This window comes from Lissotriton vulgaris, chromosome 1_1 (genome assembly GCF_964263255.1).
Source record: "Lissotriton vulgaris chromosome 1_1, aLisVul1.2, whole genome shotgun sequence".
NCBI lineage: Eukaryota > Metazoa > Chordata > Amphibia > Caudata > Salamandridae > Lissotriton > Lissotriton vulgaris.
In genome coordinates, this window is record NC_141685.1 from 1,471,226,088 (window position 1) to 1,471,247,067 (window position 20,980).

Genomic DNA, 20,980 nt, shown 5'->3' on the forward strand with positions numbered 1-20,980 from the left:
CTGCCCTAGCAAAGTAATGCGCACTCTAAATATTCTCTCCTGTATCAGCCTTCTCCTCCATCCTGCTGCTGCTCTCAACCTCTGCCTGCGTGCCAAAAAGAAAAGTGCTGCCATTCCGGAAAAGATTTGGATGCTTTCTGAGGCCTCTTTTATGCAGTCCTGATGAGTTTCACCTGTTTTGGACAAAGTTAGGAAAATTACCACCAGGTTGGACTTCTTCTAATTTTAAGAATTCCAATTTGAGATTTCTAAAGAAATCGCAAATTGCGAATTTTCATGCATAGCATTTATTTCGCAAAAATATGCGATTCACAATATTAGCGAGAAATTTAAGGAATCGCAAAGGCATTTGCGATTCCTAAAATTGCGAAAATGCACTTCTCAGTTGATGCATCCCAAATCAATGAATTGCATTCGCAAACGGACGAATTTTGCGATTCGCACCGTTTCAAAATGCAATTCACTTTGATGCATGTGGGCATAAATGAAAAGGGAAATGTACTGACAAATTTGCAAAAAATTCAAAGTAGCTGTTCATGTCACAGATGTGGTAGCTATATGCTTTTTGGTGACTCAATATTCTCTTTTGCCAAGGTTAAAGAGTATCACAAATGTGGGAAAAGGGGAGACTTTGCCATGTCTGCAGGGCCTGTAACAAAAGAGTTTTAGTTCAGGAAGAGGCTGAGGATAGTGGAGAACATAGAGTATTGATCGTTGGGGAAGAGGAGCACCAAAATGAGAAGAGAAGGATTTGACCCAAGGCAAAAGTCATGATTAATGACAAATCTGTTGTTCTAATGGTGGATTCAGGCTCCCCGTACACTATCATACCAAAACAGATGTTTGATTGTCTATGGTCAAAGGAAACTTTAGAAGTATTGGATGTAATCTTAAAGGGTATCAGGTAGCTGATATTGGCGTGATGGGAGCTTCACTATGGAAATTGAATTTAATAAATACACTACAAAGGGCAAAGTATATGTGGCAGCTGAAAGTCCTCCGATATTGGGCTGGTCTCCCCAGTACGTACTGCACATAATTTTAAATCAGAGGGCAACAGAGCAAGTGTTTGTTGTTAAAAATATAGAGTTGGAGGTTTTGCTCAAAGACTTTGATAGGGTATTTCAGGACAGGATTAGTGAAGTAAGAGACCACCAACAGGAAATAGTTCTAAAGAAGGATGCTGTTCCTGTGAAACATTCCGTTAAGAAGGTACCTTTGGCATCCATGCCAAAGTAAAATTCATTCTTGACCAAATGATCAAAGACAAAATTACTAAGGCAGGGGAGGCAACACAATGGTTGCCATCAGCAGTCATCACAAAGAAAGCAGATTTCTCTCTTAGGTTCTGTATGGATTTGCGTAGCCTCAACCAAGCCGTTGTGATGGACTGTTTCCCATTGATGATTATTAATAAGATAGGACCACATGTATCAACCTATTTTGCATTCGCAAATGGTGCGAATAGCTAAATTTGACCGTTTGTGAATGCAAAATAGCAGTGTATTTAAGGTAATCACAATTATTTTCAATTATCTAAATTGCAACTACAAATAGGGAATCACAATTTGTAATTCTCTAAGCATATGTACCAAGCATTTAGTAAATGGCGAACTGTGCATTTAAGAAATGCTATTCCCAACTGCCATTTATCACAAACATGCCAATAGGGCATGTGTGAACTTTACTTGTACACATTTCTTTGGTGTGTTTCAGGGGACCTCAGGCCCCCAGGCACCCTTGATTTTGCAATACCTAATTTGGGATTATCAATTAGGTAATTGCAAATTGGGTAATGCAAAACCATTCGCATCTATGGGCTTTCAAGCCCATAGGTACAAACAGAGTATTATTACCTAATAGTGATTATCTACTTGCAATCGCAACTCTGTAGGAATCGCTAATAGGTAATTGCTATTTTCTTGCATACCATTTTGCGTTCCTTAAATAGTGATTACCTAAAATGTGTTATTTAGGGAATGCCAACATGGATTTTTTTATGCATGTGGCCCTTAATCTTTCAACTATCCAATTGAAAGTTTCTTTTAGAATTGGATCTAAGAATTGGCTATCATCATGTGAAATTACATCAAGGTTCAAAACATTTGATGGCATTTATTACCAGTGGGGGAATTTTTCAATTTAACAGGTTACTGTTTGGGCTCTCATCAGCAGTCATTGTGTTTCAGAGTCAAATAACATATTTATTGTCGGCAGTAAATAATATCGTCTTCTTCCAAGATGACATATTAGTCTTCTGAGAAAATATTGCATATCACATTAAGGTGTTATGTGAAGTTTTAAACTGAATTGCTGGAGCAGGGATGGCTCTATGTAAAGACAAGTGAAGGATCCTTGTGACGGAGGTTGAATATCTTGGGCACTTGATTACTGGTGTTGGAATAAAGCCCAAGATGTCATGAGACTTGAGGAGTGCTATTTGAAGTTTGTGAGAGATTTTACATACAAATCAAGTCTGTTGAGAATCCTTTTGAAGAAAAGAAAAAAAGTTGAGTGGGGAGAAGTTGCTCTTGATCAACTTAAAATGGATATTCCAAATGCTGAGATTTTAATTCCATTCAAATTTTGTTTGAAATCAAATCCTATTGTTGATGTAAGTGCTGTTGGTTTTGGAGCGGTGTTTTCACAAGTGAATGGAAGAACAGAAAAAACAGTAGCTTCTGTTTATTGCAGCCTGATGCAGAAAATAATTATTCAGTTACTGAGCGAGAGTCGTTATCTGCTGTCTGAGCCACAAATTATTTCCATGACTACATTTGGAGCAAGACGTTTTCATTGAGAACTTATGATAAGCCACTGTTTCAAGTACTTTGGGCAAATGAAATGACCAAGTGTTCTGGGCGCATGGCAAGGTTAGCCTTATGGTGACAAGACCATTACTGTGAAGAGAAATATCTGCAGTGGTGAGAAACAAAGTGGCGGATTGTTTGTCAAGGTTGCCTGCCAAGGCTGCTGACGATTGCACTTTTGATTCTGAAGAAGTAGTGGCTAACATAGAAGATGCTACTGAAGGTTTGCAAGGATGTGTGTCAATGAATGAGTGGAGATGGCAATGGATGAAGATGGGAATCTAGAGGCTGTGAGGGAAACTTAGCACCAGGCCAAAAAATGGTTCTGGAATCCGAATGCAAATAGCTACTGATTGTCTTCATGCAAGGAAACAGAGAAAAATGCCTGCCACAAATCACTTGCAGTAAATCACTTAGCCTCACATTGAATTTAAAACAAAGGGGCAGATTTACAAGCCCCTTGCAACCCTTTTGTGCCGCCGTTGCATCACTTTGGTGGCACAGCGGTGGAGGAAACAATGAGGCCAATTTACAACGTGACGCATCAAGGGAAATGTGTCACATTGTAAAGCCCTGCGTCACATTATACCTGTGTCAGGTATTATGTATGCAGGGTGGGCGTTCCCATGAAGGAAAGCCTTGTAAAAGTGATGCAGTGAAATCTACAAGATTTCACTGCACCACTTCTAGAAAGCCACTGCATCAAAACCTTATGCCTACTTGAAGCAGGCATATGGAGTGATGCAATACAATAAATATAGGCCTCAACATGCATTGCTGGAGTTGCTTCGTGCTTGCAACACAACTCCAGCAATGTGTGACTTTTTAGCCAACAGATGCGTCAGAATTTCTGACACTTCTGTCAATCCTTGTGCCATGTTGCGCTGTATTGTAAATGCAGTGCATCCATGGTGGCGCAAGGGTATGGCAGGCTGGCGCAGGGAAACTGAAGCATCTCCATAGATGCATCTGTTTCTTGTAAGTCTTCCCCCAAAGTCTCAGCAGGATTCGGTACCACAGGCAAACAGGGAACAGTGATACTGTTAATCTTTGTCAGGTCCTGCACAATGTGTTACTTACAGCTATGCCTATAGTGAGCGAATTACATGGGACTCCTCATTATCTCTTTCAAAATGACTTGTTGTATCATTGACTCAGTCACTGGAGTAATCCCAGTATTTTTTTCTGGGGTCAGATTATACTGTGGGGTTCTTGGGTATGCGACGTGGTTTTTACTTTGATGTGAACCGGCAAAACTCCCTTTATAAGAACAATATTGTTTCCTGAAAAGTCCCAACCTCAGGCTTTACTGTATCCTTAAACTCCGGTTGTAAATTCTCAGATGTCATTATGGGATAGAACCAAACTTCTGGCCCTTTACTCATAAATTTGAAGCCTACATCAGCACAGAATCATGATAAGATCAAGCAAGAGAAGGAAAGGATGGGATCTGCTGGGAAGGATACCTAAAAAGAAAACAAGAGCCTGTAATCACTACCAAACTACCTTTTCCTATGTAAGGTATTTGATTTCTCCCATCATTAAATACCTGTAAAAAAAAATAAACATAGGAATATCTATTTCTTTTGGAATGCCTGGGTAAAAAGGTCACCTTCCTTGTTCTTTTTTAAAGTATCTTCCATCTTTTGGATTCTGTGAAGAAAAATATTTTATTATTAACTAAATGTATTCTATTGGAAGCCCATGAGTAATGCATGACATTAGGATCTGCACAAATCGCTGGCAACCTTAATTTATACCCACCCTGTATTTATACCTGCCCAGCGCCACAGGGGAAGAAAATAACTCCCCTTTTGCCTGATACCCCTGTCAAATGGCAACATAAACACAACTTAATATTATTATCCACAAGTGAATGCCGATTTAGTTGTCTTCTTTCTAATTAATTTTTTACTGTAGACAGAAGTCTTGCATTATAGGATACTAGTCAAAAGCATTTGTTCCTTTCTTCCTCTAGATTCATCAAGAAGCAGCATCAAAGAAAAGTGAAAGGTTTTCTCAAGCAACACAGACCTAGCCTCAACGGCGAAAAGCTATTTTAAATATACAACGGCAACATCTGGTAGACATCCTTTTTCTTCAGATGAGTCTCAGCTGAGACTCCCATTCCTTTTCAGCCAAAATGGTCCAACTTGAACGGAACAACAAGAGATCAACCGAACTCAGTTCTCAAGACGTATTCAGTATTTTTTCAAGACACATTGAATGTTGCAACTGCACCCTTATCATTACTTAGAAATAACATACCAACTGAACTATTAAAAGAACTTTTTGGAGTCGCACAAACCAGACCTCTTGTTCCTGATGGAAACGTGGTTTCGCACAGATTCACTACCCAGTATTTTAGCAGCTCTCCCCCGCCCCCTACTTCATCCTCCGTGCAGATCGGCCAGAGGGAAAGACGGGGGGTGGGGTCACCCTGATTGCCCGTACTGGTTTCCACTTCCAGGTACTTCCTACCCCTCCCATATCAGCGGTCGACTATTTAGTCATGCGTTTCGCTTCCTTTCGGACCCCCATCACGTGTGTGTTAATTTATCGCCCACCCCAGCCCAGCCCACACTTTATCCCAGCCATTCAAGATTTACTTGCCACATTGGTAGTTAATAATGCATCTGTTCTGGTCCTAGGGGACTTCAATTTTTGGCCCAATGACCCGGCGGATGACGCTATGTCTAGAGACTTTACCCAGCTTCTTTTTAGTCTCAATTTTGTTTCTAAGGTTCACACCCCTACTCATTCCCGAGGTCACACTTTGGACCAAATCTGGACCCTTAATATCCCAGTCACTACCCCTATTGTTGCACCTTGTGTGTGGTCCGATCATTTCCTGATTTCCTTTTTCCTGGATCTCAGCTCTGCAAAAAATACCTTTCTTCCCAAAAACACTTGGGCCAGGAATTGGAGCAGTGCAGATGTCCCTTCCCTCTGCGCCTCTCTGTCAGCTACCTGTCCCAATTTAGCAGGTCTTACTTTACCTTCTCAAATAGCCACCTTGGACAGCTGGCTCTTGAAGGCCTGTGACCAAGCGGCCCTTATGAAGCGTGTTACTATTAGAAGGGCCCACCAGGCTAATAAGTGGTTTACCCTTGACCTCAAAGCAAAAAAACTCAAAGTGCGCCAAGCAGAACGTGCCTGGAGGCTTGCCTATTGCCCTACCCTCAAAATCCGTTATACTTCCACCCTTAACGAATACAAAAGAGACATCCTCCTCGCCAAGACCAAATATTTCTCGGGTAGGATTCTCGCAGCCGAGAGCCAGCCAAAAGAAATCTTTGCCACAGTTCACGAGCTGGCGTCCTTTGACAGGACATCTTCCAAAATTCCCTCTTCCCAGCTTCTTTGGGACTCTCTCAATGACTTTTTCATTGAGAAAGTTGCACTTATCAAGGCTAATATACCCCCCTTCCCCTAACTTTTGTGACTCCCTGCCGTCACCTAATAAGTCCAGCCTGACCCACATACCCCCATTTACCAAAGAAACCCCCCTTCCCCTGTTGGCCTGTGTCAAGTCAGAATCCCCTGCTGACCCTTGCCCGGCCCACGTTTTATGTAAGGCCTTCTCAGATTGTCATCTGCCCCCCGAACCTTAGGCTGGGCATCGTCCCTGCCACCTACAAAGCGGCCACCATTATTCCTATCCTAAAAAAGCCTGGTGCCGACCCTTCTTCCCCTTCAAACTATCGCCCTATCTCCCTTCTCCCCTTCTTGGGTAAGGTCCTTGAGTCCTATGTCACCAAGGCGCTCAGCTCCTTCGTGGAAGACAGCGGCTACCTCGCACCATGCCAGGCGGGTTTCTGCCCTCGACACTCCACCGAGAAGGTGGTCGTCTCGGTCATAGACGAACTCAGAGAGGGGCTGGACTCCTACACCCCTCAGCCCTCATTCTTTTAGATCTGTCCGCCGCCTTTGACGCCGTTGATCATTCTATTCTTCTTTCCCGTGTCAAGGCGGCGGGCATAGGGGGCCCGGTGCTGGCTTGGCTCAGCTCCTTCTTGAGTGAGCGTACCCAAGCTGTCCACCATGCCGATTTCTCTGCTTCTCCACGCAAGGTGCAGTGCGGCGTCCCTCAGGGATCATCCCTTTCCCCCTTATTGTTTAACCTGTACATTTTCCCCCTTATTTCTGCACTTCAGGAGATGGAGGTCACGGTGTACAACTATGCCAATGACCTCCAGCTCATCTTCAATCTCTCTCACTCCTCAGCTACTGTTCACAATTTTCAATCTGTTATGCTGTTTATCAGGGACTGGATGGAATTTAACCATCTGAAATTAAACCCGGCTAAGACAGAGCTAGTCCTTATCGGTGGTAGTCGCAGTCCCTGGTCCCCCATCTTCTGGCCCCCTCCCTAGGTTCCCCTCCTTCACCGTCGTCCTCTGCTAAAACACTTGGGATCACTCTAGATCAACACCTCACACTTCATGCCCAGATCAGCTCTGTAGTTTCCTCCTGTTTTTTTACCCTCCGCACCATTCGGAAAATCTCCCGATATTTTTCTCTTTCTGCTTTAAAATTGATTCCAATGGCGATGGTCTTATCGCGACTGGACTATGGGAACATTGTGTATAACGGTGTTCCTGCTTGTGTCATTCGACGCCTCCAACTAGTGCAAAACCAGGCTGCCCGCCTGATTTATGGGCTACCCAAATCTCATCACATCATTCCCATACTCAAATCACTACACTGGCTACACATTAAAGAACGGGCTCTCTTTAAGCTGGGTTGCACGACCTTTCAGGCTCAAGCGGGGTCTGCCCTCGCATTTATTTCTTCTGCTATCACGGCCTACCGCCCTTGCAGAGAGCTACGCTCCTCTACCAAGTTCCTTCTCTCTGTACCTCGTTTCAAGAAAAGCAGGTCGGGAGGCCTGAAATTCTCTGTCCTTGTCCCCTCTGCTATTAGATCGGCTCCTTCCTACATTGAGTTCCGAAGGGCTCTCAAAACGTATCTCTTTCTACAAGCCTTTCCATCCTAGTCCTATGCGCCCCCGCCATTGGGTTTTCAGTTTCCCCCCAGCGCAAAGAAACTGCTTGGTAGACGTGCGCTTTATAAATTCTTTTAAATTCAAATTCAAATTCAAATTCAAGAACAGCCTATCTTAATTCCATTAATGTGCCTTCAAGCTCTGAAAAGCATTGATCTGAAACGAGTCTTACTGCACCATGACAGCTTCTACACTCTTCCTTGCCTTCCTTCTAGGAGAGAATAATCTGTCTAGAACAACCAACGAAAGTCTTTAATATAACCCTTCAGGTTCACACCTTATGCAGGAAGTGAGACTCTAAGACTCATGGGAAGTGTAGTTTTTTTTAGTTCTGTTTTATCACATGCACGACGCTCATGGCAGCGCTCTTTTATTGGAAGCAGTAAGCATAGCATGATTCTTCTTAAAGGAACCTATTTTAGCCGGTACTTCTTATATTACGGGGTTTGTCATTTGCTTATTAGCAACTTCTACAACTTGGATTATTTTTCCAGAGAGGGGTAGATTTGGAACTTCCGTAAATTTTAACATTAGAATGGGTAGCACCAATATCAATCAAGAATGATATGCAGTGGGCATTCAACTCACCTTCTACAAATGGACCAATCTGGTCTACCTCTAAGAATGCGTCAAGTACACAATGATGGGTACCATCATTGTGACTGATCAAAGCCACAGCCCACAAGCGTATCAAACATAGGGAAGTACTGAAATGCATTCTGATCTTGGAAGGAATTTTGATTTAATTTTGGGACTTGATTTGAATTAAATGAGGGACTCTGTATCACTGGAGCCTGGGGCATATTAGAATTTTGTATTCTCTGTACATTCTGTGACTGTATAGATTATTACTCTGGGGCTGTGTAAACTCTGAATTCTGAATGTGGTTCTCAGTCATCCCTCTGTTGGGATTAAGATGACATTCTTGCTTCCAATGTCCTAATTCATTGCAATAGTGACAAGGAGTCGATCTCTTCAAAGTTGCAACATCAATCCCAGTATTCAGATCAACTGGAACACCACAATCTCTACCTTGATGTGGGAAACAATTTCCACCTTTGATCATTGAAGCTCCCTGCTGATGTGCTCCTTGCATAGAACAAACATTCCCTTCAAAAGGTTGACGCTGACTTCCTCTTTTTGCTGCTTCCATTTGTGCCACCATCAATTTCTCCTTCAATCGCTTTTACTTCATTTCTAATTTATGATTACAATATTTTGCTTATCTTAAAATGTCTTCAACTGATTTATTCTACCAACAGATAGATCAAATGCTGCTGGATCATCAAACTAAACTCAGGTCTCAATTCAATCACAAACAGAGACACACAATTTCCCATGTCTTTAGCTTCAAGAGTCTCCATTCCACTGTGCTACTTGAACACCTGCAACAATTTCTGTGGCTCGGTGGTTGTCTTGTAATTCTTGACACAATCAATGTCTTAAGCTGGTATTTTTCCTTCCAAAAATGTTATTATCTCTTTTTCATCACCAACTGTGATGAGGCATGTGAAATCGAGTTTTTTATGGTGTTGCTTCTCCAGCCACTCTATAACCACTTTAAAAATCACCTGTTACCACAGTGCTGAAGAAGGAATTTACATCAACCCATAAGACCTGTGAAATCTTCACAAATCTGTCAGCCTGTGTATACCATTCCACTGGCTTTTCTCTGAATTTTGGGAAACCATTGGTGAATAACACAAGATCACTCCTACTCCAAGGCACATGGAACTAACCACAAATTTGAGCGCCCTCTCCATGCATTAAAGACAGAGGCGACTGGTGGTCAAGCACAGACCAAGATGGCCACGCGGCATTGAAACTGCGCCAGCCATCCCAGCCCAGCGGTGCAGAGCAGGAATATCGACGGAGAAATATTGTGGGACATTAATATCGCCGCAAAAATATAGTGAGGAAGAAATATCTACAACAAAATTATAGTTGACAAGAAAATCGACTGACAGGTAAGTAATATCAATTACAAAAATATCGTTCTAATAAATATCAGTTACAAAAATATAGTTGACAACAATATCGATTTATTAATAATGTTATGTATTTTAGTGTTTTTATTGAGAATTGTTTGTCATTTTATTATATGTTTTAGAATTTTACTAGTTATTAATTTATTTTAAGTTTAATTCTGCGTTTTTAGTTCCGTAGCAGGTTGTAGGTTTATAGGAGAATAGGGTGGGAAGTAATTTAGTTATATAACCTTTATTGAATAATTATTGTGTTAATTGATTAATTAATACTAGTTTAATAATTAGTTGTTAATTAATTTCAATTAGTCAATTAATAATTAATTATGTTCATTGTTTAATTAATGTTCGGTGTGTGTAGTGGTGTTTATATGTGTAAATGGTGTGAAGGGTGGTAAGTAATATGTATTTTATTTATTAATTATTAAATATTTTTAAATTAATTACCATTAATTAATTATTAATTATTAATTGTGTAATTAATTTTAGGTGTGTGTTGTGGTGTTCATATGTGTAAATGGTGTGAAAGGTGGTAAGCAATTCATTTTTATTGATTAATTTATAAATAATAATACATTTGTTTTGATGAATTAATTAGTATTTATTAAATGTAATTGTGTCATTAATTGTAGATCTGTGTTGTGGATATTATAGTGTTAAATAATGTGTAATTCATTATGTTTTATTATCTTTGTTAATAATAATATATTTAAATGTATATACTCATTATGTTAATATTGGAAATTATATTTAATAAAGATGTTGATGGTTTTGTGTTTTTATTGTTTTGGGATCCAGCGCTTTCCCTTCTGTTGCACTCACTGGAGTGGGAATAGTAATTTTTACCCCTATGCTATCCAACGCTTTCCCTATTGTTGCACTCATTGGAGTGGGAATAGTAAGTTTTACCCCAACGCTATCCAGCGCTTTTCCTCACTAAAGAGCACGGCGATACCATCTGCCGGCTCCAAGTTATCATTGTATCCTGGCTTCATTACAAGAGGCCCACCGCAAGTACACAGGTGTCTACTCGACCCTCAAGAACCTTGGGTTAAAATATGGCATTTTATATCCCGCCAGAATGAAGGTGGACATAAATGGTAAGGCCTGCATATTCGATAGCCCAACGGAAGTCCAGGAATTTTTCCATGCATATAGATGGAATAATCAGACAGTTGCAGATTGCACTCGTCCCTCCCCGACTCATAGTGAGTCTGATACCAGCATGGAACTCTTCTCAGGAACAGGCTCTGGCTGAGTACCTCAAACACTTCTATCTCCATTGCTGTATGACTGTTTGGGAATAATGACTTTCATTCTTATGAAATATTTTCAATAGCTGGGTAACTGGTGTGACGTTGCCACCCTCCCTTTGGGTGTGCACCCTGGTTTGGGTTTTACGTATTTTTGATGCACCGACTCTGAGTTTTGATCATTCCACTGCTAAGCCGATTGGTATTTTGAATACTATTACTAGTTAAGGGTAGGCCTTGCTTTATTGGTAGTGAGGTCGGTGGGGGAGGAACTTTGGCGGACCTGTAAATTTTGTTGGAGTTTCATGGGACTGTTCACTGTCATGGATAATGTTCATTTGTGACTGCCCTCAGCTATCATAAATGCCACACCTTTCAGATGATCCAGCTAGGTAATGTACAAGGTCCCTCCGGCCTCTCCTTAATGTCCTGGAATGTTCGGGGCCTTAATGACAACCGTAAGAAAAGACACATCCTACACTATTTACTCCGACACAACATTGACATACATTCCTACATGAGACGCACTTACCCAAATCTGACTCCACACGCTTTGCTTCCATTTGGGGTGCTGTAGTATTAATGGACTACAGACAAATGGAAGAAGAACCATTGTCTTTATTAAGGACAAGTGCTGTGCAGCGACCAGCAGGCAAGGTAAGGAAAGAGTAACTGACACTGGGACATTCAGTCTACAATCAACATTCAAAAGCAGAACAAAGATTAACTAGCGTGAGGGATCTCGCGCTAGACCATAGGAGAAATGGTGAAACCACTACATTATCCTCCTTCTCATACTAACAAATAAATAAATAAATAAATAAATAAGAAAAATTTAAAACATAATAACAATATAACATTTTAACTAACGAAATTTTGCAGGAACAAATCTCTGTCTATTACTTCTGCGTAAAACAGTTTTGGAATGTCCAGAATTGGAAAAAGAACCATCTTCACTAGAAGATACTTCCACAGGTCTTATTCCTCCAACATTTCTCACAATTCTGGAAACATTCCACCACTGCTTGCTAGTCATCTTAACAGCATTTCCTTGAATTTTCTCAATGACCATTGGATCAGAGAATTTTGATCTTCCTTTCTTTTTGTGCATAGGAAACATAACACGTACAACATCACCAATAGCAAAAAAATTAGAAATGACACGTTTCCTGAAATCAAAATAACTTTTCTGCTTAGATTTTGCTATAGAAACATTTTCTCTAACAACTTTGTCAATGTCTGCAATTGAAATCATTTTTACCCATTTTGACATCCATCCTGGACACATTTTTGAACACAATTTCCTTCCACGTAAGAGTTCATAGGGAGAAACTTTGGTGGAAGAATGCGGAGTTGTATGGTAAAACCATAACATAGATCTAACCGCATTTTGCACATTGCATTTTTCTGCTGACTTTAAAATATCGAAACAAGCATATTCTCTCAAAATGTTGTCCATGTTACGCTGTGTTTCTGTGACAAGTCAAAACACGTAACAGTACGTAAGAATGCTCCCTCATGTTGCATTCCAAACAGCGCTCAAGTGACGTGTCGACAGATACTTTAACACACAAAATGTCGGTTACGTCAATCACTCGGAAACTAACGTCGCGTTCCACAACTGCGTTCCAGTGACGTAGCTGTTACCGTAACTGCCAATATCAAAACCATCTTTCAGACACAAACTCCACTCTTCCTGTCAGTGCCGCTGAAGGTCGCAGACCTTTAAAGATTAAAAGAGTACCTTTATCTTCACGTTTAAAATCTGAAATAGACACGGTCTTACTCCTGTCTTACTCCCAGACGATTTCCTTAGATGCCGAACTTCCTCTTCTTCATGGGTTCTTTTGACACTTGTCCCCTAGTCCAAAAACGATTGTCGCCACAATTTCTGTAGTATTAATGGAGGACAGACGAATGGAAGAAGAACGATTGTATTTATTAAGGACAAGTGCCGTGCAGCGACCAGCAGGCAAGGTAAGAAAAGAGTAACTGACACTGGGACATTCAGTCTACAATCAACATTCTAAAGCAGAACAAAGATTAACTAGCGCGAGGGATCTTGTGCTAGAACATAGGAGAAATGGTGAAACCACTACAGGTGCGCATAGGTACTTTGCCAACTATAGCACCTATGCCAGAGGCTCAGCCATTGTCATACACAAATGAATCCCCTTCAGCCCCAGTTTGATAGTGACCGATGGCAAGGGACGATATACCATCGCTGCGGGGTCACTAATGGGACATAAGATCACTTTAGTATGCGTTTACGCCCCTGATTTTTTTCATTCTCTATTCATTCAACTCACAAAATTGGGTCAGATATTTCTCCTCGTGGGGGGACTTCAACCTACTCCCTGACCATGCACTGGACAGCACCTCCACCTCCCCTTACTCCAAACCCCACACATTCCGTGCCCTGCTGAACATCTGCGCGCACCTTCCCTTACTGGACATTTGGCACAAGCGCAACCACACCCACACGGAGTTCACGCATTATGCGGGCCAATACAACACTTGGACTAGGATTGACTATTGGCTGATCTCCCTGAGCGTCTCAAGTTTGTTTCACTATCTCACGATGCTTCCCAGAACATACTCTGACCATTCTCCCATTCTACTCCATCTTCAGGTCCCCCATCCGGAAGAGTTTGAGCGACAATGGCGCTTCCGAAGCCGCGCCCTTCTTGATGACCTGTTCAACAATGAAGTATGGGACGCCATTGAAGAATACTTCCTTATTAAACACCGGCTCGGTAGACACCTGGGCAGTCTTGTGGGAAGACATATATCAGAGGCGTATGCATTGTCAAGCACGCTGGAATGTTCAAAGATATGCGCAACACGTTAACCCGCATAGAGCTCAGATTGGCTGAACTCGACATTGCCATTGGTCGCTCTTCTGATTCGGAGTTAGCAGGCCGACGTCTCGCTCTCCTCTCCGACTACAGAGAGGTGGCAGATCGTGAAATTATTTTTCTGGGCAAGTATCAAACATTTAGGCGGTATGACGAGGGGGAAGGACCTAACCGTGTATTTGCCCAGATACTCCGACCCCCTACATTACAAAGCTTTGTGCTTCCACTAACCACACACTGACCAGCACTTTGGACATTCAGGATGAATTTCTTGACTATTTCAAGGTCCTCTACTCTTTAAAAATATGCCATGATCCCACGGCCCAAGAAGCCTACTTATCTGAAATTGCATTAGTATACCTTGAGAAGCACATGCAAGATGTTCTAGCAGAACCAATTTCCGTGGCGGATATACTTGGAGCCATAAAAACCCTTTGATCCTCCTCTGCCCCTGGGTTGGATGGCTTCACTGGGGATTTCTACAAGACACATGAAGATCTTTTGGCACCGCAACTTATTGAGGTGTATGCGGAGGCACGGGAGAAGCAGGTCCTTGCTCCCATTTTGCAAGAGGTTGTCATAATTCTCCTCCCCATCCTAGGCAAAGATCTGTGGTACTGCAGGTCCTATAGACCACTATCATTATTAAATTTGGATTATAAAATCCATTATCTCCCCTGCTCAATCTGGTTTTGTACCCCACAGATCTACATCACTCAATCCCTGGATGCTCTTCTCACTTCTTCATAGAATTAATCTGGATACCCCAGCAGCTGCCATCCTACTCGACACGGAAAAGGCTTTTGACTCCTTAGAGTGGCCCTTTTTTGTGTCAGTCATGCGCCGTATGGGAATGCCAATGGGTTTCATTGCCACCACTTCCTTGCTATATTTCCGCCCCACTGTGCGACTTCGGCTCAACGGTACACTCTCTTCACCATTCTCCCTCTCCCGCGGTAGAAGGCAGGACTGCCATCTATCGCCTCTGTTATTCATCCTGGCTATGGATCCTCTAATTCATAATTTTCAGGAAAAGCATTTACAGCGAGGCCTTCCATTTAACATTGGCCCCCTCCTTTTCTCACTTTATGCAGACGACACGATCTTGTACGTGAGAGAGCCACAGGCCAACTTAGAACCTCTAATAAGAGAAATAGTCAGATTTGGCCGCTATTCAGGTCTGGGCATTAATTGGCATACATTGGCTATTTTCCCCTTGACTTCCAGCACTAAGCCATGGGAGTGTGAATTCCCTCTAGAATGGTGAGTGGACACCCTTAAATATTTAGGCATTCACATCCACTTGGATACAACCTTGAGTACAGGCGAGCAATCAGCTCCCTCGAAGAACAAATAGAGCGATGGCTAAGGCTAAGGCAGCCCTTGTCCATCGGGGTTAGATTGGCGATGCTTAAGATGGTGGTCTTTTCAATAACATCCCGATACCCCGCCATAATATTTTTGTCCTGACGTTAAGGTCCCTCCTTATTAAATTATTATGGGGAGGCAAACAAGCTCGTGTTCGATGGCAGGTACTAAGACTTCCCTATGCGAGAGGGGGATACGGAGTTCCAGATCTCCATCTATACTATCTTGTAGCCCAATGCAGCTATGCTCACACTTGGTACCATCCTGATGCCAGAATCTCGTTCCTTTATCTAGAATCTGACTTAGTCCTGTCTGAGAAACTACTCACGGTGTTCCCCAGGGGCGTTCCCAGAGGTCCAAATGGGATTCAAACTGTTTCCACCACCAGTTGGGTTTGGGAAAAGCTGCAACCCATTACCGGCACAGCCGCACTATACTCCAATTTCCTTCCGCTCCCCAACGCCCGTTGGCTACCAAATACAGGGGAAAGGGTTGTGCTGTGCACGTTAACTAAATTTGACATTACAAAACTGGGGAATCTATATCCTGATGTCCAAGCCTTTCCAGTACAATATGATAGCCGCTTCCACGACGCTACGTTCATGGATCGCTTCACACTGAATCGGATATGCTCAGCCCTGCACTCCCTGGTTTACCGCTCGAACCCAAATCATTTGCTCCTCTGTCCCTTATCATAGACAGCAAACAGGGAGTTCACCTCATCTCTAAACTATATAAAGCCTGCTCAGAGATCCTCCCGGTGAACGATGACAAGCTCCGCAGAGACTGGGAAACTGACCTCGGCTGCCCAATCACGGACGATCAATGGGCTAGATGCTGTGAGGTCACGAAGAATTTCTCCCTAAATAGTAGACACAAGCTGCTACACTTCAAATTCCTGCGCAGAATGTACATTACCCCGGCCAAATCCGATAGACTAATCCACTCAGGCCCCACAACTGCCGTAAATGCATGGCCCCTCATGCAGATTTCGCACACCTTTCCTGGACTTGCCCACTCCTACAGCCATATTGGGAGCCAGTCCATAAGACACTGGGCAAAATGATTAATCTGTCCCTGGATCCCATTCCGGAGGTGGCACGGTTGGGCTATATAGTTAACTTTCCCAAAAAGGTGCTGGAATTTGCAGCCCTAAGTTTGCTACTAGTCAAAAGGGAGATTGCAAATCACTGGGGCCGCAGGGCGGTCCCCACATCACAGAGCTGGATGGGTAGTTTAGCATCCTGCAACACAAATAGCAAAATATACGCTTCCACTACTCTGCCTCTTCTCGTCCCAAGGACACCTGGGGTCTATTCAGGGCATACATTGAGTCACACCGGCAACCCTCTACTACACAACTAGAACAGGGCATAGTTCCAGCTGGGGTGAGGTGACCGGCCGGATGAATGTCCATACCATTTATTCAAGGTATAGCCCATGTTTTAGTAATGATGTTTTCTTTGTAAAGACACTGCTTTTATGTCCATGACATACCAGGAGAGATGATCAACAATAGGGCGGGCGGAGAGCTCCCCATCATTGAGGAACTGGCCGTGATTATGGGACTTTTTTTGGTTCTTCTACACTATTCGGCATCTGATTGGACTTTTTGGTATCAATATGCACGACTTGCTTGTACATCCTTGGTTCCGTGCTAATCAGTGTATGACCTTTGACAGTATCGCTCATGTTCACATAGTTTCTATGTGAAAATGTCTAAATAAAGTTTTCTTTTGAGCTTTCTTTTGAGCACATCTCCCTTTCCATTTATCTAGCTCATTCCATTTTTGAATGTTACTAATTAATTCCTTAATTTGCATTTTCATTTTTGATGTCCTCATACTGCAAATGTCATTCTCAACAAAACACACACCATAACTTTTCTGCAGTGACTTGGTGCAACTTAAATCACCAATTCAGACAATTTATCATGAGCTTGTCCTGCACACTGAGTGATGTCTTTACACATGAATATAAGTGTGTTCACTGGAGCTTAAGCTGAAACATCTACTCCAGTAGGTCCTTTGACAGGGTTCCTGCAAACTCGGTTTATACAAAGGAACAGCAGGATTTATAGTGACCGGAACAGCGATTACATCTGGGGTGTTGGGGCAGTGGAGTTAGCAGGGCCACTTATCTCTCACCTCTTTCCCATCATATTCTGACTCGTATTTACTGGTGCAGTGGCTATTCCAGAGTTTCACCGGTAATAGCATCATTTGTTCCTTCAGGTTGGGCCATATTATATAGAAGGCAACATGTTGATAACAATACATTTAGGAAACCAGTGCTTAAATCACTATGACTGTCTTTGCCTGTACTCTCTGGGTTTTCTGTCTTACTCACCTTCTTCCTTTCCTTTTCTCAGGTCCCTCACTTGTCGATGCGGGGTATAGTCTAGGTCCCCCTATTATATCAGTTCCCCATTATATGTTTGCATACCATCTAGCATCATCACAGCTACGTATTGCCTTTCAAACTTTTTCCTATATTTTTTTGCCTAACATGAGCTGTGTGCTCCCAAGCATTAAGTGCTTCAAGCTGTGCAGGCCTAGGAAGCGGCTTCATTTTGTACAATACCCTTCTGAAATTTTCGATGATTCTCAAATTAAATGTGACTTAGCTTGGAAATATCAATGCATCTTCTTTATCAGTGATCTTCTGCCACTGACTCAGTCAAATACATGTGTGAAGGCCCACATTTTTGGCCATATAATGACCTATTGTGCCTTCTGGTGGTACCTCTTCCCCTTCTCGAACAGGTATTCTCACATCTCCCCTAATCAGATTTGATATAGCCTTAACATATTTCATTTTCTAATAATAATCTCACCAATTACAAATAGGAGTTAATTTCAAACAGGAAATAATGTATTTCCCCTTGCAATTCTCATTCAATGTTAACAACGGATAACAATGCAGCCCTAACGCCTACTGTGCAATCTCAGCAATGCACACTGTAACATCCTTCTCACTCCTCACAGTGGCTCATAGTCACACGCAAAGCAAATTCAACAAATAACTTTTGTCTACTCCACTAAAAACATTAAAGTATTCAATAACACTTAAGTGACACTTTTCAACCTACTCAGATGTACACTTGAGTGAAACCTTCATCAGTGGGTAATTAGTGTAGCTTCACCCTTGTGCAAAAGGATTCACTACACCAACTACACTTTACTCTCACACAAATGTATAAATCCCCATCTGAATTGGACAGCTGTTGGTACCTCATGACTAGCACCACCAGACGTGGCAGACAATGACAACACTGTGTTTTCTACATTGATAACTTAATTGTATCCTGGGATCTTAGGCTATGTCGAGCCTGATAACAACTTCAACTTCTTTTCATTAAGACTTACACATCCGAACAACAACTTAAAACGTTACAGCATCACTCCACGCAATATCAGCAAAACACTGCAAGCTAGACATACACAATAGCAATGCACAGCCCTATTAATAATCACTCCTACAACTACATTCTAAATTTCTGGAATACGGTTGCTCCTCTGAATTGGGACATGGACTGTGGGATCAAGACTGGGCTTGGGCAAATCTTGGGCCCTCACGTAGATACAGTAACTCCCTCTGTCCAATTAGATAAACCCTCCGACAAGCTACCTTCTGAAAGCATGCATTTGCATGATTTACAATCTCTCATCTGATAAATCATTTAAGTTGACTGAGATGCCAAGGGAGTTAGCAATAATAAAATCAATCTTTGTGAAGCCTATTTGGCCCCACAATATGGACCATGAATCGGTTTTTAAAGTTAAAGAATTTTAGTTTCAATTGATAGTTAGTCCAATATATATGCGTGTCAGGGGAATATTAAATGGATACAAGATTACACCTGGCAAGGTTAAATATGGCAATCTGTTAAGTCCTAGTAGGATAAGATACAACATAATCACAGCCATTGCAATACAAATACTAAGAATTAGAATTAGGTGTTCCTTTAAGAAACTCCAGTTCTTGCTCCTAAACATGTATAGGTTCTACAATCATTTAATAAAATTTCAAAGTTAAAAATAAGGACGGTTTACAGAGTGGGGTCTCAAGGAAATTTGGAAAGGCAAGAAGGTATCAACGTAGTGGAAGACTCCATTAGAAGTCTACCAGAACTGGAATAAGTGTTTGACATGAAGCTTTAAACTTGAATGAATAAAGTAAGCAGAGAGGTCTGTACCCCCCCATAGTCTAAGGAAATCTGCTCTGACTCCTAACAATGTGAACTTTAACTAAAACAAACAGAAATTTCGGCAATATTCTTATATCTTCCAATCCCAACAAGAACCAATCATTTCACTTCTCATGGAATGCATTTTCATCATCCCCTGAGTTTCCTATCCCACAGAACTTGGACAGCTACTGCAACCTCCCCTCGTTCCTGATACGCAATGAAAAGGAGGCTTCTTTTGCTCATTAAGTCTACATAATTGTTGTCAAGAATTATCCTTTTATACCTTAGCATCAATAAACTAATACAAACAGCAATACTCCTTTTTCTAGCTAATGAAACCTTGAGAACGCACCTGCAAAACAAAGAACACGCTGGCCAAGTAAAGTACATTTCAAAATCAAGGTCTTTAGTCAGGCTAACTTTCACTAAACATTTAATGTGCATTTCAAATACATGATTATACATGCACACTGTGGGCCCAATTCACAGAACTAACTTAAGACAAAATCCTAAACTTACTACCATTTTGGTATTCCTAGAAGGCACTTATTAATTTTGGTGTTCACAGAAGGCACTTACTCATTTCCGTATTCACAGAATTTAGGAGTCCTAACTTTAGGACTCTTAAATGTCTTCTGTGAATACCGAAAGTCTTAAAGTTAGGATTTTTCTCGGTTTAGGAGTAGTAAAGTTAGGACTCCTAACTTTAGGACACCTAAATGCCGTCTGTGAATACAGAAAGTCTTATAGTTAGGATTTTTCTCAGTTTAGGAGTAGTAAAGTTAGGACTCTTACACTGAGAAAAATTCCAACTTTAAGACTTTCGGTACTCACAGAAGACATTTACAGGCATATGCATCAAGCAAAGAAATAGAGAATCCTTATTTGCGAATATTAAGGAATTGCAAATAAGGACTTGCTATTACCTATGCATGATGCCGAATGCGAAAAATTAAAGAATCGGTAAAAATCTCTAAATACATTAGCGATTCCATGATAAAGAATCGCAAATGTGTAAAACCTGTATTCTCGCTATTTGCGATCTCGCTATTTGCGAGGTCGCAAATTGCAATTTCGCAAATAGCGAGTTCGCAAATTGCGAGATCAAGAAAAATACAGAGTCGCATTGGGAGCAGGCTGATGACCTCACAACCAGGAAGTCAATCAGCCCATGCTGCTTTCTGTGCACAGAGGTACTTAGAGGCAGAAGCAGAGTGCTGGGGGAGAGAGAATAAATACAAATTGTTGTTTGCTGACAGGTGAAGACAGCCAAAATGTCCCAAAAAATAACAGAAGAGGGTGCAGTGGCCAGGAAGAGAGTGAGAGAGAACTGGAGAACCTCATTGAGGAGGTGACAAACAGCCATGATAAGCTTTTTGGGAAGCTCTCACTGAAAGTACCTGAAGCTGAAAAAAGAAGAATATGGAACAGGATCAAGAACAAAGTAAATGCTGTGGGGGTGACACACCACAGCATAGATGATTTAAAGAAATGATGGGACGACCT